This window comes from Pelobates fuscus, chromosome 6 (genome assembly GCF_036172605.1).
Source record: "Pelobates fuscus isolate aPelFus1 chromosome 6, aPelFus1.pri, whole genome shotgun sequence".
NCBI classification, from domain to species: domain Eukaryota; kingdom Metazoa; phylum Chordata; class Amphibia; order Anura; family Pelobatidae; genus Pelobates; species Pelobates fuscus.
In genome coordinates this window covers 36134123-36149012 of record NC_086322.1, presented here as the reverse complement: position 1 = coordinate 36149012, position 14890 = coordinate 36134123, and positions in this window count along the sequence as shown.

Below are 14890 nucleotides of genomic sequence, written 5' to 3'. Positions count from 1 at the left end.
GCTTTTTATATTAATTATGTCCCTCTAAATTAAGTGGTGGAGGGGGAGGGGGAGGGGGGCTATACTTTCACCCTGGAGGGCAGTTGCCTAGAAACCGTTTTGCTTCCTTTTTTTGTGTCACATGACTAGAGTCTAGAATTATTCAGACCAAGAGAGAATATGAATGAGGCCAAACTTAAATCAGAGATTCATCATATGCATAACTTGGCATATGCATAACTTGGGTTATCAAAAGTGACGTCATGTTCATTTATACAGTGCCATGTTAAAGGGGCCACTCTACGCACTGTAGGGGTTATTATTATTATTATTCTCGCCATTTATATAGCGCCAACAGATTCCGTAGCAAACAGAACAGGGTAGTACTAGCGCTAATTTGCAAAGTGTAGAAAACGAATGAGCAGCTTTAACACCAAGTTCTTATCTTTAAGAGTAGGTCTAGTGGTAGTGTGCTGGTGAAGTGCTATAGAATATTTAATTATAACAGTTGTGGATTTTAATTATAATATTAACAATTAGTGAATAGACTTTAAAGTGTAAGTATATATATAAACAGTACTTTTTAGGTATACACAAAGGTGTCCTAAGTTGGTAATCAATATCTTAAAAAAAACAGAATATACCAAACATAGTGTAAACTGTGACAAAAAAAAAATAAATTTGAATAAAGAGGGAAAATTCCCACTCACACTTTGGAGAGCTAATAGTGTATAGCTCAATTTGATCGCCCGTGGGGTCCGTGAAGGCGACCCTATCCCTTCTTTTTGCTGGATATTGCTTTCTTGAAACTCTGAAATGTTGAAACATATATATGGTGCAGTACCGTATGGTTCCAAATACGTATGAAAAAGAACAGGTTTGTACTCACAGACACAGAGCCATCCACATCGGCTCTGATCAAGGGTATATGTGGTTAAGGACCACACACCTTCTTTAAAAGAGCAGGAACAATGCCAACAGTGTTATAAAAATATAAGTATATTTATTCACATAAAACTATTTGTAACAGTATAAAAAACTATATATAACAATATAAAAACACTGAATAGGCATATAAAAAGTCCAAATAAATAAAGACCGGTATTCTCCAAGCTCCAGGACGCGTTTCGCTATAACAGCTTCTTCAACTGGATAAAAAAGTCTCTATTTCTTCTTTGGGACCAGTTCCTGCTTTTATACCTCTTTAAAAGTCCAATCCTTGATTATGAGTCCGTGATTCCGCGGGCTTTCTCCATGGAAACGGTGACGCCCTGCGATTCACGTCTCGTTTTCATTTATTTCCAGGTTTTCGCATCACTTCCGGTCACGTGTCACTCGGCCGATACGTCATGCGTTCCACCTTGCGGTTCACTCGGCCGATACCCGGAAGTGTGTGATATCATTATACAGCAATGGGAGATAGATGTGGTATATTAATTAAACGCATAAATTCATAACGGTAGAAGTCATGTCTTTTTGTTCCTCTCAATAAGGGGAATAATAATTGCTTATTTAATCTTGTCGTGAAAAAGGAATAGGTATATTTGATTTCTATCTTTCTAATACATAGAGCCATAAATCTATTACAGAAAAATCAATTATAATACAGAAAAATTCAGAAAAATTCACAGGAGATCTAATGTGGCAACTGGGAAAATTAATCATAAAAATATAAATAACCGGCTTCCGGTCGACAACTCGAGGTGATCAGACGCACTACTCAGGGGCTCCGGGACAAAATCTGAGAAATCTCGCCTAAATATCGCCATAACCGCCACCGCTCACCGCTGCCTGCACGCAAGTACCCCACAAGCCAAATGGGACGCAAGCATAAGAAGAAGGCGGCAGATATAACAACCCCGGGGCTCACAATCGGGGAAATGTGGAGGAGAGCATGCGGCCCGAGTGAAGCCAATATGGCGGCGCTCCATGGCGGCTGCACGGACTTCTCGGACGACTATTCCGAGGAAGCAGAGGAGGAATACCTCCCACCTCCGGACCCGAAACCAAAGAAAACCTCCAGCAATACGAGAAAAGACCCTGATGCCGACCTAGTGACCACGGGGGTGCTTAAGGCACTCCTGGCAGACCTGCAAAGCAATATCCTCACGGATGTCACGGCCCTAAGGGGAGAACTGCGAGGTCTGACAGGCCGCATCACTGAGCTAGAGGCCTCCTCTCAGGAACACAAGAGCACCATTGCTACTCTGCAAAGTGAAATGCGGGAACTGCACCGCAAAAATGCGCTGCTGGAGCGGCGCCTGGATGCCCAGGAGGACGCGAAGAGACGATTTAATATCAAGGTCAGGGGGCTGCCTGCGGAGCTACCGGAGACAGAAGTTCCGCACATGGTCAAACGCCTTCTGACCAGCATACTACCTCCAGGTAACACTGCACCTATCGTGCCCGCAACTATTTTCAGGATCCCAAAATCTGCCAAAGCCCCTACCTCAGCCACGAGGGACACTATCCTCACCTTTCATAACGGAGCGGACAAAGCGACGGTCCTTACCGCACTCAGGGGAAAGACCCCCTTACAATTTGAGAGTACTAAGCTGACCTTCTACGGGGACCTGTCAGGGGGCACCTTGGCGTGGCGTAGGTCACTCCGACCCCTCACCACCACACTCCAGCAACACAACATTCCGTATCGCTGGCGGACCCCCAACTCACTCCACGTAATGCACGGGGAGACAACCCACAAGATCCAAGACCCGCAAGACTCAGCAGAACTACTACAGACCTTGGGTCTCACATGGGACTCAATCCTTCAGGCGAGCCCCGCAGCCTCCACCACACCGGCTCACAGCTGGAACCCAGCGGGCAGTGCCCCATTTGTACCTCGAAACCTCACGCCAGTTACATACGCTGCAGTTACCACCTAAACCGAAATGAGGCGCATTCACCTCCACCCCGACAGAGCCCTCACCTGACAATACCGGGCCCCACCACCCACCTCCAACGAGCAACCAAGAACCTCTGGGACTTTATTGATCACCGTCCAGATTGTTATCCCGCCCTTTGCTGGGCCCAAACGCGGCTATCAAGAGACCACAACTCGTTCCAGCCAACCAGCCACAGACTCTCACAAAGGGAATAGATTTCTGTGGGTGGTCGAGACGCCCGACTTACCATCCACGCCGCAGCCAACGGACTACTCTGGAATTGTGTTCGATCTTGAAACGGACTGCAACCATGTCGGCCCCAATACCGGGACATTAGATGATGTACATAGTTCCTACTGTTTGCAAAACTGTTGCCCACCCATATGCCTATATAATGTGATCCCATTTACTGTCCCAACTACAGGTGCACGGTAGCGCATTGACATGCTACTCGCCCAGGCAATGCATACAGCCAACACAGCCTCACGAACCCAACAGACACTCACCGGATTGCCTGACAGGCTAGGCTTCGCCCTTAGCTCGACACATGCCAAACGCTTAAGAGTATGGGATGCCCACATACATAAGGTTTAGCACCCACACCATATGTCCGCCTTAACAGGAGTATCGACCTCCCATCTGTCCCATAGCAATACAGTACACCACCGCACATAGACCACATCTTGGCGCAACACTTGCTTCTGCTATGCATTGTCCACACATTCCTGATTACGACATACTAAACTCAAACCGGACTATTATCGAGAAAAAAGCCCAGACGGCCTAACTCTTGTCCACCTTTACTTATATCCTTACCCCTATTACCGTACAATTATGCAAGCTTAATACGATGCCCCATATGACCACATGACATTCACTTCGACGATTGCTAACAAGACGCTTCGACACTGTATATTTTTGCCTCAAACACGACCTGCTAACACTGTCATTGGATTAACAGCAGACATATATAGGCCGGTCAACATGTAAGCTTTACTTTTATAATTAATGCCTCACTAAACACAAATTGTTTATATAAAATTGTGATTACTAACCCTCTGCTTGAGCTAATCGAGAACACTGTTGCAACCTAACTATGTATATACCAAAAATGTGCCAGCTTACCGCATGCTACAACTTATACGAATTGTTTACTACTCTAATTTGATGTCGCTGTTGTGGCGCACCAAAGTTTATTGTTATTCTTGTGCACAACAAAAATAAAGAATTTAAAAAAAAATATATATATATAAATAACCAGGACCATAAGGTGCATAAATACTTCCATAAGGGGTCCTAGCTATAAGCAGCAAGAGGGGGCATTTATTAATATATCTATTAAGTAAAATTTACAATATCAAAGCTTAAAAAAAGGCATACAAAGACCCAAGTGAAAATACATCATAAGAACGATAACCCCATAAATTTGAAATAAAACATATATCTATCTACCGTGTTAAGACCATATGGGATGAGCGTGTTTAACTTAAAAATCCATTCCATCTCATTCTTACTCATTCTTGTATCGAAATTTCCTCCTCTCCAATCTCTTTCTAGTTTTTTAATCGCAAAAAATTGGGTACCAGCTGTTTCACAATTATGGTGGATTTTGTAGTGGGCCGAGACGCTATGGTTCTCAAACCCTTTAGATATGTTCCTTCCATGTTCTTCAATTCTTATATGTAATGCCCTTGTGGTTTTACCTATATATTGTAAACCACAAGGGCATACCACGCAATAAATGAGGTTGTTAGAATGGCAAGTAAGGAGTTCTTTAATTTTATATTTAGTTCCGTCTTTGCTAAAAAAATTATTTATATGTCTCTTTTTGCTGGTAGTTCTTTTACATGCTAAACAGCTTCCACATCCAAAAAAACCCTTATCTAAATTTAAAAATGTGTCATTAGTTTTTCTTTCTTTTAGGAAGCTGGATGTAAGTGCCGTGCGTAAATTATTCACTCCTCTGTGTATGAATCTGGGTCTTTCAGGAAGGAAGGTTTTTGCTGCAGGGTCTTGAAGGAGAATGGGCCAGAATTTGGAAATAATATTTCTGACTTTATGATTTTGCGTGCTATAGTTGCATATAAAGGAAATTTCTTTGAGTTCATTATCCTTTTTCTCTTTGTATTTTAAAAGCTTCTCCCTCTCCATTGTTTTTACTTCTTTTCTAGCATCCTCCAATTTCGTTTCCTCATAGCCTTTCTCTATAAATTCTTGTTTAATCTTATTTGATTGGGTCTCAAAGGTGGTAAGATCAGTGCAATTCCTGCGGATACGCAGGAATTGTCCTCTAGGGGCATTCTCGAGCCAGGGGGCAAAATGACAACTTTCCCTACCTATGAAACTATTAGCTTCTACAGTTTTAAAGTGATTTCTAGTCTTAATGCTTCTATGTATATCTGTAAATCCAGAAATATAATTTCCGATTTGCTCCAGTTGTTGGTGAGTGCTATCCCCCATGTGTTATTATTAAGAAAGTTTAAAAATGTCATTAAATCTCCTTCCTCTCCTTCCCAAATCAAAAAAAAAAAAAAGAGAGATACAAGAATGAGTAAGAATGAGATGGAATGGATTTTTAAGTTAAACACGCTCATCCCATATGGTCTTAACACGGACTTTGAGATGTGCCCTTTTTTAAGATAGATATGTTTTATTTCAAATTTATGGGGTTATCGTTCTTATGATGTATTTTCACTTGGGTCTTTGTATGCCTTTTTTTAAGCTTTGATATTGTAAATTTTACTTAATAGATATATTAATAAATGCCCCCTCTTGCTGCTTATAGCTAGGACCCCTTATGGAAGTATTTATGCACCTTATGGTCCTGGTTATTTATATTTTTATGATTCATTTTCCCAGTTGCCACATTAGATCTCCTGTGAATTTTTCTGAATTTTTCTGTATTATAATTGATTTTTCTGTAATAGATTTATGGCTCTATGTATTAGAAAGATAGAAATCAAATATACCTATTCCTTTTTCACGACAAGATTAAATAAGCAATTATTATTCCCCTTATTGAGAGGAACAAAAAGACATGACTTCTACCGTTATGAATTTATGCGTTTAATTAATATACCACATCTATCTCCCATTGCTGTATAATGATATCACACACTTCCGGGTATCGGCCGAGTGAACCGCAAGGTGGAACGCATGACGTATCGGCCGAGTGACACGTGACCGGAAGTGATGCGAAAACCCGGAAATAAATGAAAACGAGACGTGAATCGCAGGGCGTCACCGTTTCCATGGAGAAAGCCCGCGGAATCACGGACTCATAATCAAGGACTGGACTTTTAAAGAGATTCCGTAGCACTTTACAATATTATTAGAGGGGGTTTAACTATAAATAGGACAATTACAATAAAACAGGAACGATAGGTTGAGGACCCTGCTCAAACGAGCTTACAGTCTATAGGGTTATGGTGCTAACAAGTCCCTGGCATACATGTAGCATCATTACCAATTTTGGGTTAAACGGCATTCAAGCAGAAACAAACACACCGGGCTTGGCACATCACTAGTCTGTGTATTTGAACAGCATTCATTGACATAGCATGTAAGCTGGTTATCAGCACCAATGAATGCCATCAAACAACACGCAGCCGCCACACACGCACAAACTCACAGCAGCAGAGCACAGGGCTCTAGGAGTGAGCACCAACTTGGCACCCTGCCGTGGGTCCTGGGTGACCTTAAAAGCTCCAGCAGAGCAACAACTACTCAGGAATGACGTAAGGGTTCGCTACACACAGCTGTGATGAATTTGGGGGTGACAGATTACGAGACGTACTATCACATTTCCCAGATTTTATGTGCGTAAAGCAGGCTTCCCCCAAATTCCGGCCCTCCAGATGTTGCTGAACTACAACTCCCATGATTCTATGAATGAAATAGGTAGGCTGAGAATCATGGGAGTTGTAGTTCAGCAACATCTGGTGGGCCGGAGTTTGGGGAGCCTGGCGTAAAGTAATGGTGCTTCTGCATTGACAGCAATAGAAAGGTGCATGAATACTGCATCCAGTGTCACAGAGGCTAGTGGGGAGCAGGAAGCACATCCAATGCTGCATGATGATGTACCATGACAGTATTATCGGAGCTTCCCAGGTCAGGGGTTCGTCAGCTTTACTCAGTTTAATCAGTGAAATGAGGAGAGTAGACAACCGATATAGTCAGTTTGAGGTGAGAAAATTCACTAACTTGTGTTTTACTAATTATTATTAGTTATTTACTAATGTGAGGATAATTTAAGGTAATTCAAAGTGAATTTTACATTTAAGGCCAGTGTAGCTGAACTGAAAGCACAGCTGATTTAGAGAATGCATCCTGTTTGGCTATTATGACCTTAACCCCTTAAGGACCAAACTTCTGGAATAAAAGGGAATCTTGACATGTCAGTCATGTCATGTGTCCTTAAGGGGTTAAAGTAACAAACCAGGCACCATAACAACTTCATTGAAATGACATTGTTATGGTGCCAGGATGTCTCTGGCATTCCCTTACCATTACCATTGCTACCACCCTGGTTGCTAAGATAACAAATTATACTCATTTTCAGACCGCAAATAAAGACCAGGCCCTGCCAAGTCTTCAAAATCCTCATTTAGAGAAATTCCATTTTAGACCTGTGCCTGTTAGTGCCGTTAATAAACATCTTAATAATTAAAAAATGAAAAACCATTGTGGACCAGATCAAATCCCAGCAATGTTGCTGAAGCTCAGTGTGCCAGCAATTGCTAAACCAGTCACTACCCTTATCAATGAATCCCTGGTGTCAGGATACACACCCAAACTTTGGAAGACTGCAAATGTTGTACCTATCCATAAAAGTGGTGACAAATACTTTTGGTATCTAACTATCGCCCGATATCATTGCTCCCAGTATTGTCAAAAATCTTGGAAAAATGCGTACACACCCAACTATGTGAATATTATCAATGATCAATCGACCTGACCCCTGATCAATCAGGCTTTCGTCCAAATTACTCAACTTCGACTGCCCTCTTAAAAGTTTGTAATGACATCAGAATTGGCATGGAACAAGGAGACTGTCACGTCTAAACATTTGTTATGAAGGAACACACTGCAGATTTCTTATAGTTTGAATATTTATTATAAAAAGTAAAAGGTATTGACTTTAATTCCAATTTACAGGTACTGTAGCTTTAAGTAGTAAACGATAACTGAAATCCACAATTATATGCACTGTAGCTTTAAGTAGTAAACGATAACTGAAGTCCACAATTATATACACTGTAGCTTTAAGTAGTAAACGATAACTGAAGTCCACAATTAGATGCACTGTAGCTTTAAGTAATAAACGATAACTGAAGTCCACAATTAGATGCACTGTAGCTTTAAGTAGTAAACTGTGACTGAATCAGAAAGAGTCCTTTAGTAGTATTAGTTAATTAGGTGATAAGAAATTACAATAGCTGTTCCATAGACTTTAACTGAAGTAAGACAGATGCAGCTAACTGAGACAAAGTATGAGTTGAAGTTAGCTGTAACGGGTTGGCTTTAACGAAGGACCTTGGAGACAGGAAATAACAGCTTTGAGATGCAACGCTTATCACAGAGGTTTTACTTAGCTTCCGGCACATAGAACACTGGTTCCCGAGATTTCCTCAGAGGCGGTTTATCCTGCATGGATAGAGTTCAGCTTTAGTCGTGGATGAGGAAAGGTGAAGGGAACTTGAAGTCTTCCAGTCCGGTCCGGTAATAGAGGCTTTCACAACGATGTTGCAGCCGGTTCGTGAGTACGGAACGTAGTTCATTAATCCAGCGTCGATCAGCTGGTGCGGTCAGATTAAATAGGGAGACCGTGTCATAAAGAGGTGTGGCTAAGCTCCGTGGAACCAGGAAGTAAGAGGATATTATAATTAAGGCATGACAGTATCCCCTCCTTAATGAGCAACCTCTGGGTGCTATTGACTTGGCTTGGAAGGGTAACGTTTGTGAAACTTGGAAATTAATTTGTCAGCATGAACGACAGAGGAGTTTTCCCATGTATCTTCATCAACTCCATATCCTTTCCATCTGATGAGGTATTGTAAGGAGCCACGATGGATCCTTGAATCCAGTATACTTTGAATTTCGTATTCTTCTTCACCCTGGACCAATATGGGATCAGGAGAAGTAGTGACATTTCTTTGGAAAGGGTCAGGATGATGAGGCTTCAACAAGGACATATGAAAAACAGGATGTAGCTTTAAAGTTGGTGGAAGTTTTAATTTAACAACATTACGGTTGATAACCGATATTATTGGAAAAGGACCAAGAAAAAGAGAACTTAACTTCTTTGATGGACGATTTGTAGAGATGTTCTTTGAGGAAAGCCAGACAAGGTCACCGATTTGATAAGAAGGTGAAGGTTGTCTTTTTGTATCAAAAAACTTCTCTTGATTGGAGGAGGCCAATTCTAGATTCTCATGCAATTTCTTGAAATAAGAGGACATATGAGAGATTTGATTCGAATCGGAGAGATTAGATGATGAAACTGTCTGAGCAGGAAATGAGGAAGGATGAAATCCATAATTGGATAGAGATTGAGTCATTTTGCTGCTGGTATGATGATGAGAAGGAGGTACGTAAATCCGGTCTTTGAAATAGTAGAGACCGTCTTTCTTGGATAATTTAATTGATTTAGGAAGTTCGAGAGCATCTTCACTGAGATCTTTAATGTCGTCAATAAGAGAAGATAAGATTCCAATGACTTTAGGCGAAGGAGGTTCAATTTTAGTGTCTTTATGGATCCTGGAAAGGGCATCAGCCTTTTTGTTTCCAGACCCAGGTCTAAAGACTATTTGGAAGTTGAACCGGGAGAAAAAGAGATTCCATCTTACTTGTCGCGCAGACAGTGTTTTATTGGAGTGAAGATATTCGAGATTTTTATGGTCAGTATAAATGATTAAAGAGTTCTGAGTACCTTCAAGAAGGTGTCTCCAGGTTTCTAAAGCCACTTTGATACTTAATAATTCTTTTTCTCCTGTAGGATAATTCTTTTCGGCAGGAGATAATGATCGTGAGAAGAAGGCGACAGGATGAAGAGGTTCTTGAGGAGTTTTGTGTTGAGAAAGGACAGCTCCAATTGCAATTTCCGAAGCATCCGTTTCAAGGACATAAAGATATGAAGGATTTGGAAGTTGAAGAATAGGAGCTGTTGTAAACTTTCTCTTTAATTCAGTGAAGGCAGTTTGAGCCTTCTCGTTCCAATTGAAGGGATGTTTTTTACTGTTAAGTTGATTGAGTGGGTGAGCTATCTCAGAGTAGTTTTTAATAAATTTTCTGTAGAAGTTGGCGAACCCTAGAAATCGCTGTAATTCTTTTACTGTAGAGGGAACAGGCCAATTGATGATACAATCGACTTTTGCATTATCCATAGGGGCACCAGGTATGAGGTCTATAGGACAATCGTAGGAACGATGTGGTGGGAGCGTTTCAGCTTCTTTTTTACTGAATACGTTTGAAACGTCTGAATAACAAGAAGGTATAGTTGGTTCTTTGGTGATCTGAAGAATAGGAATTTGCTGTAAACATGTTTCTTTACAATAATGTGAGTTAAAGGTGATAGAGAAAGGAGACCATGAAATTTGAGGGTTGTGGTTCCTTAACCAGTTGATCCCTATTATAACGGGATAGAGAGGTGATGGAATAACATCAAATACTAGAAATTCAGTATGAATATGATTAGTGGTTACCTTTAGAGGGATGGTTTCATGAAGAATCGGTCCCGAGGAGATAAAGGAGCCGTCAATCACTTTAATAGGAACAGAAATGGATTTTCGAACACAAGGAATTTTATTCTTTGTTACAAAAGTTGAATCGATGAAAACCCCATTTGCACCTGAATCGATGAGAGCTTCAGTAACAATTCTCACCTTATCCCACTGTATTACAAGGGATACAGGTGTGAACGGAGTGGTCGGTGTTGAGTGGAGTGCACTGAAGATAGCAGAGGTATAGGCTTGTCTACCGGCCTTTGTCCGTTTTAATAAGGGACAATCAGAAACCAGATGATCTTGAGAGGCACAATACATGCATAGGTTTAATTGACGTCTTCGGTTCTTCTCTGCAGGAGTAAGAGGACTTCTTATTACCCCTATTTCCATAGGTTCACTGGTTAAGGAAGTCTTTTCTGGAGCTTTTGAGGGAATAAAAGGTTTTCGGTCTTTAGAATGAAAAAGGGCTTTTTCTGCCTTTCTTTCTCTTAATCTTCTGTCAATGCTGATTGATAAGTGAATTAGAGCGTTCAAAGTAGTAGGGAGTTCTGTAGCTTGTTTGTTAGGATCTTCATAGAGAAGAGACATGGCTTCAAAAAATTCATCCAGTGAGTCTAAGATGGGGTCATCGTTTTCCAGAAAGGAATGGGCCCATGACATAGGTTCACCTCTTAGAAAGGAAATAACCGAACAAACTTTAGTTCTTTCTGTAGGATAGGATCGAGGTTTCAAAGCAATTAATAATTTGCAGGCGTTGAGGAACTCCCTGTATTTTGAACGATCTCCAGAGAACTTTTCTGGATTACATACAGCAGGATCACTAGCCGAGTGCAGAATGGTATGAGGAGTATGAGTTTGTAGATCTCTGACATAAGTGAGAATTCTTTCGTTAGTAACTTGCAGGTCTTGCACACCTTGGGCTAGTGTATCAACTCTTTGATTCAGCGTAGTTATAGTAGAATCGAAATCTGCTGGATCCATTACAAGGGCTGGATTAATCTGTCACGTCTAAACATTTGTTATGAAGGAACACAACTGCAGATTTCTTATAGTTTGAATATTTATTATAAAAAGTAAAAGGTATTGACTTTAATTCCAATTTACAGGTACTGTAGCTTTAAGTAGTAAACGATAACTGAAGTCCACAATTATATGCACTGTAGCTTTAAGTAGTAAACGATAACTGAAGTCCACAATTATATACACTGTAGCTTTAAGTAGTAAACGATAACTGAAGTCCACAATTAGATGCACTGTAGCTTTAAGTAATAAACGATAACTGAAGTCCACAATTAGATGCACTGTAGCTTTAAGTAGTAAACTGTGACTGAATCAGAAAGAGTCCTTTAGTAGTATTAGTTAATTAGGTGATAAGAAATTACAATAGCTGTTCCATAGACTTTAACTGAAGTAAGACAGATGCAGCTAACTGAGACAAAGTATGAGTTGAAGTTAGCTGTAACGGGTTGGCTTTAACGAAGGACCTTGGAGACAGGAAATAACAGCTTTGAGATGCAACGCTTATCACAGAGGTTTTACTTAGCTTCCGGCACATAGAACACTGGTTCCCGAGATTTCCTCAGAGGCGGTTTATCCTGCATGGATAGAGTTCAGCTTTAGTCGTGGATGAGGAGAGGTGAAGGGAACTTGAAGTCTTCCAGTCCGGTCCGGTAATAGAGGCTTTCACAACGATGTTGCAGCCGGCTCGTGAGTACGGAACGTAGTTCATTAATCCAGCGTCGATCAGCTGGTGCGGTCAGATTAAATAGGGAGACCGTGTCATAAAGAGGTGTGGCTAAGCTCCGTGGAACCAGGAAGTAAGAGGATATTATAATTAAGGCATGACAGAGACTTAACTGGAGCTATTTTCCTTGACTTTGCCAAGGCCTTTAAAGGACCACTATAGTGCCAGGAAAACATACTCGTATTCCTGGCACTATAGTGCCCTGAGGGTGCCCCCACTTTCAGGGACCCCCTCCCGCCGGGCTGGATGGAGAGGAAGGGGTTAAACTTACCTCTTTTTCCAGCACTGGACGGGGAGCTCTCCTCTTCCTCTCCTCCTCTTCGGCTGAATGTGCATGCGCGGCAAGAGCCGCGCGCGCATTCAGCCAGTCTCATAGGAAAGCATTTACAATGCTTTCCTATGGACGCTGGCGTCTTCTCAATGTGATTTTCACAGTGAGAAACACGCAAGCCCTCTAGCGGCTGTCAATGAGACAGCCACTAGAGGCTGGATTAACCCATTTATAAACATAGCAGTTTCTCTGAAACTGCTATGTTTATAGAAAAAAGGGTTAACCCTAGCTGGACCAGGCACCCATACCACTTCATTAAGCTGAAGTGGTCTGGGTGCCTATAGTGGTCCTTTAACACAGTAGACCATGGCCTTATTTTGCAAAAACTTAAAACTCAGGCATTGGTAATCGTCCGCTAACCTGGTTTTGATCGTATGTTTCAGACCGATTGCAATATGTGACCATTTCTGACAGCGACTCCCTCCCTCTCCCAGTCACTTGTGGTGTTCCCCAAGGCTCCATACTCGGCCCCCTGCTATTCACATTAATTATAAATGATCTTCCAAACATCTGCAAATCCTCAAATGTACATATGTACGCAGACGACACTGTAATCTACGCTAGTAAACCCAATCTACCGCAGCTTGAGGCTGTGCTCCAAAACCAATTCATAGAGGTAGAAAAGTGGATAGCGGATAACAAACTCTTCCTAAACACTGACAAAACCGTTACAATGATCTTTGGAACTGTACCTATATTATGTAAACTACAAAATCAACAACTGTGTATCAGAAAAATTTCAAATAGCACACTAACAGCAGTCTGTTTCTTTAAATATCTAGGTATGTTGCTAGACCCCAATCTATCCTTTGACCTTCACATCGAAAAAAAAATCTCATCAAAACTTTACCCAAAACTAGGTGCCCTGTACAGAAACAAATCCTGCCTAAGCCCTACAGAAAAGGAAACGGATAGTGCAACAAATGCCGGTCATTAATTATGGGGATGTAGTCTATGTACCCGCACCGCAAACCCACCTTAATAAACTTAATACGCTATATAATTCGCTCTGCCGCTTTGTACTAGAATGTAATTACTTTACCCACCACTGTGACATGCTAAAAGAACTAAACTGGCTGTCGCTGGAATCCAGACACACCCTTCATCTTTCCAGCCTTGTGTTTAAGAGCATTTCTGGGAAGCTCCCACCCTACCTGAGTAGAATGCTCTCCCCGGCTGTTCCCGCCTCCTATAACCTCTGATCCAGTACTAGCACGATATTTAGCATACCGCAATAGAAAATTAAAGTGGCTCGATCCTCCTTTTCTTACAGAGCACCACAACTATGGAATAACCTCAGGGACCCAGTCAAATCTTTATTCATCCTAAAATATTTTAAGAGATCTACCTCTCAATATACCTCAATACAGAATGCACCTGTCATGGTTGAATATATTACCTGTTATGTATTACATTTATATATATATATGTTTTGTGAACCCAGCACATACTTGAAAACGAGAGAAATCTCAATGTATCCTTCCTGGTAGAATATATTTTATAAATAAATTAAAACATTAAAAAATGAGGTGTTAAAGAGATTCTATAGTGCAAGGAATACAAAGCTGTATTCCTCCGCTCCCCCTGCCTCCCCTCTCCCTCTGGCGCCCCACTCCCCAGTGAATAAAGCATTAAAAACTCTTCATTTACTCACCTTATCCCAGTGCCGATGTCCCTCATTGCTGGGTCGCGGCTCCTCCTCCGTCCCACGCCAAGCGGGACAAGCTAATGCACATGTGTGGCAACTTCCGTGCGCGCATTAGACCTCCCCATAGGAAAGCATTGAATCAATGCTTTCCTATGAGGAAAACTCTACCGCTGGATGTTCTCATGCAGAGGGTGAGGACGTCCATCGTCAGATACTGGACCAAAGATCAGTTTCAATTCAGGAAGCCCTCTAGTGGCTGAGGGCAGACTTAGTGCTGCAATGTAAACATTGCAGTTTCCCTGGAACGGCAATGTTTTACATTACAGCACTAATGGCAATAGGTACACTGCACCCAGACCACCTCAGTGAGCTGAACTGATCTGGGTGCCTAGAATGTCCCTTTAAATTCACAAATGGTTTAACCCCAAAGTCTGTGCTCCAGTGCCAGATTCCTCTGCCCCCCTGTCATTACATTTTCTGATACACTTCCGAATGTAAGGTTGTACAGCATAGGATAAGGGCTCCGCTCATTGACTTAGATCATCAGCTGACCGCACTAAGCCAATCAGTGGCGCCCCT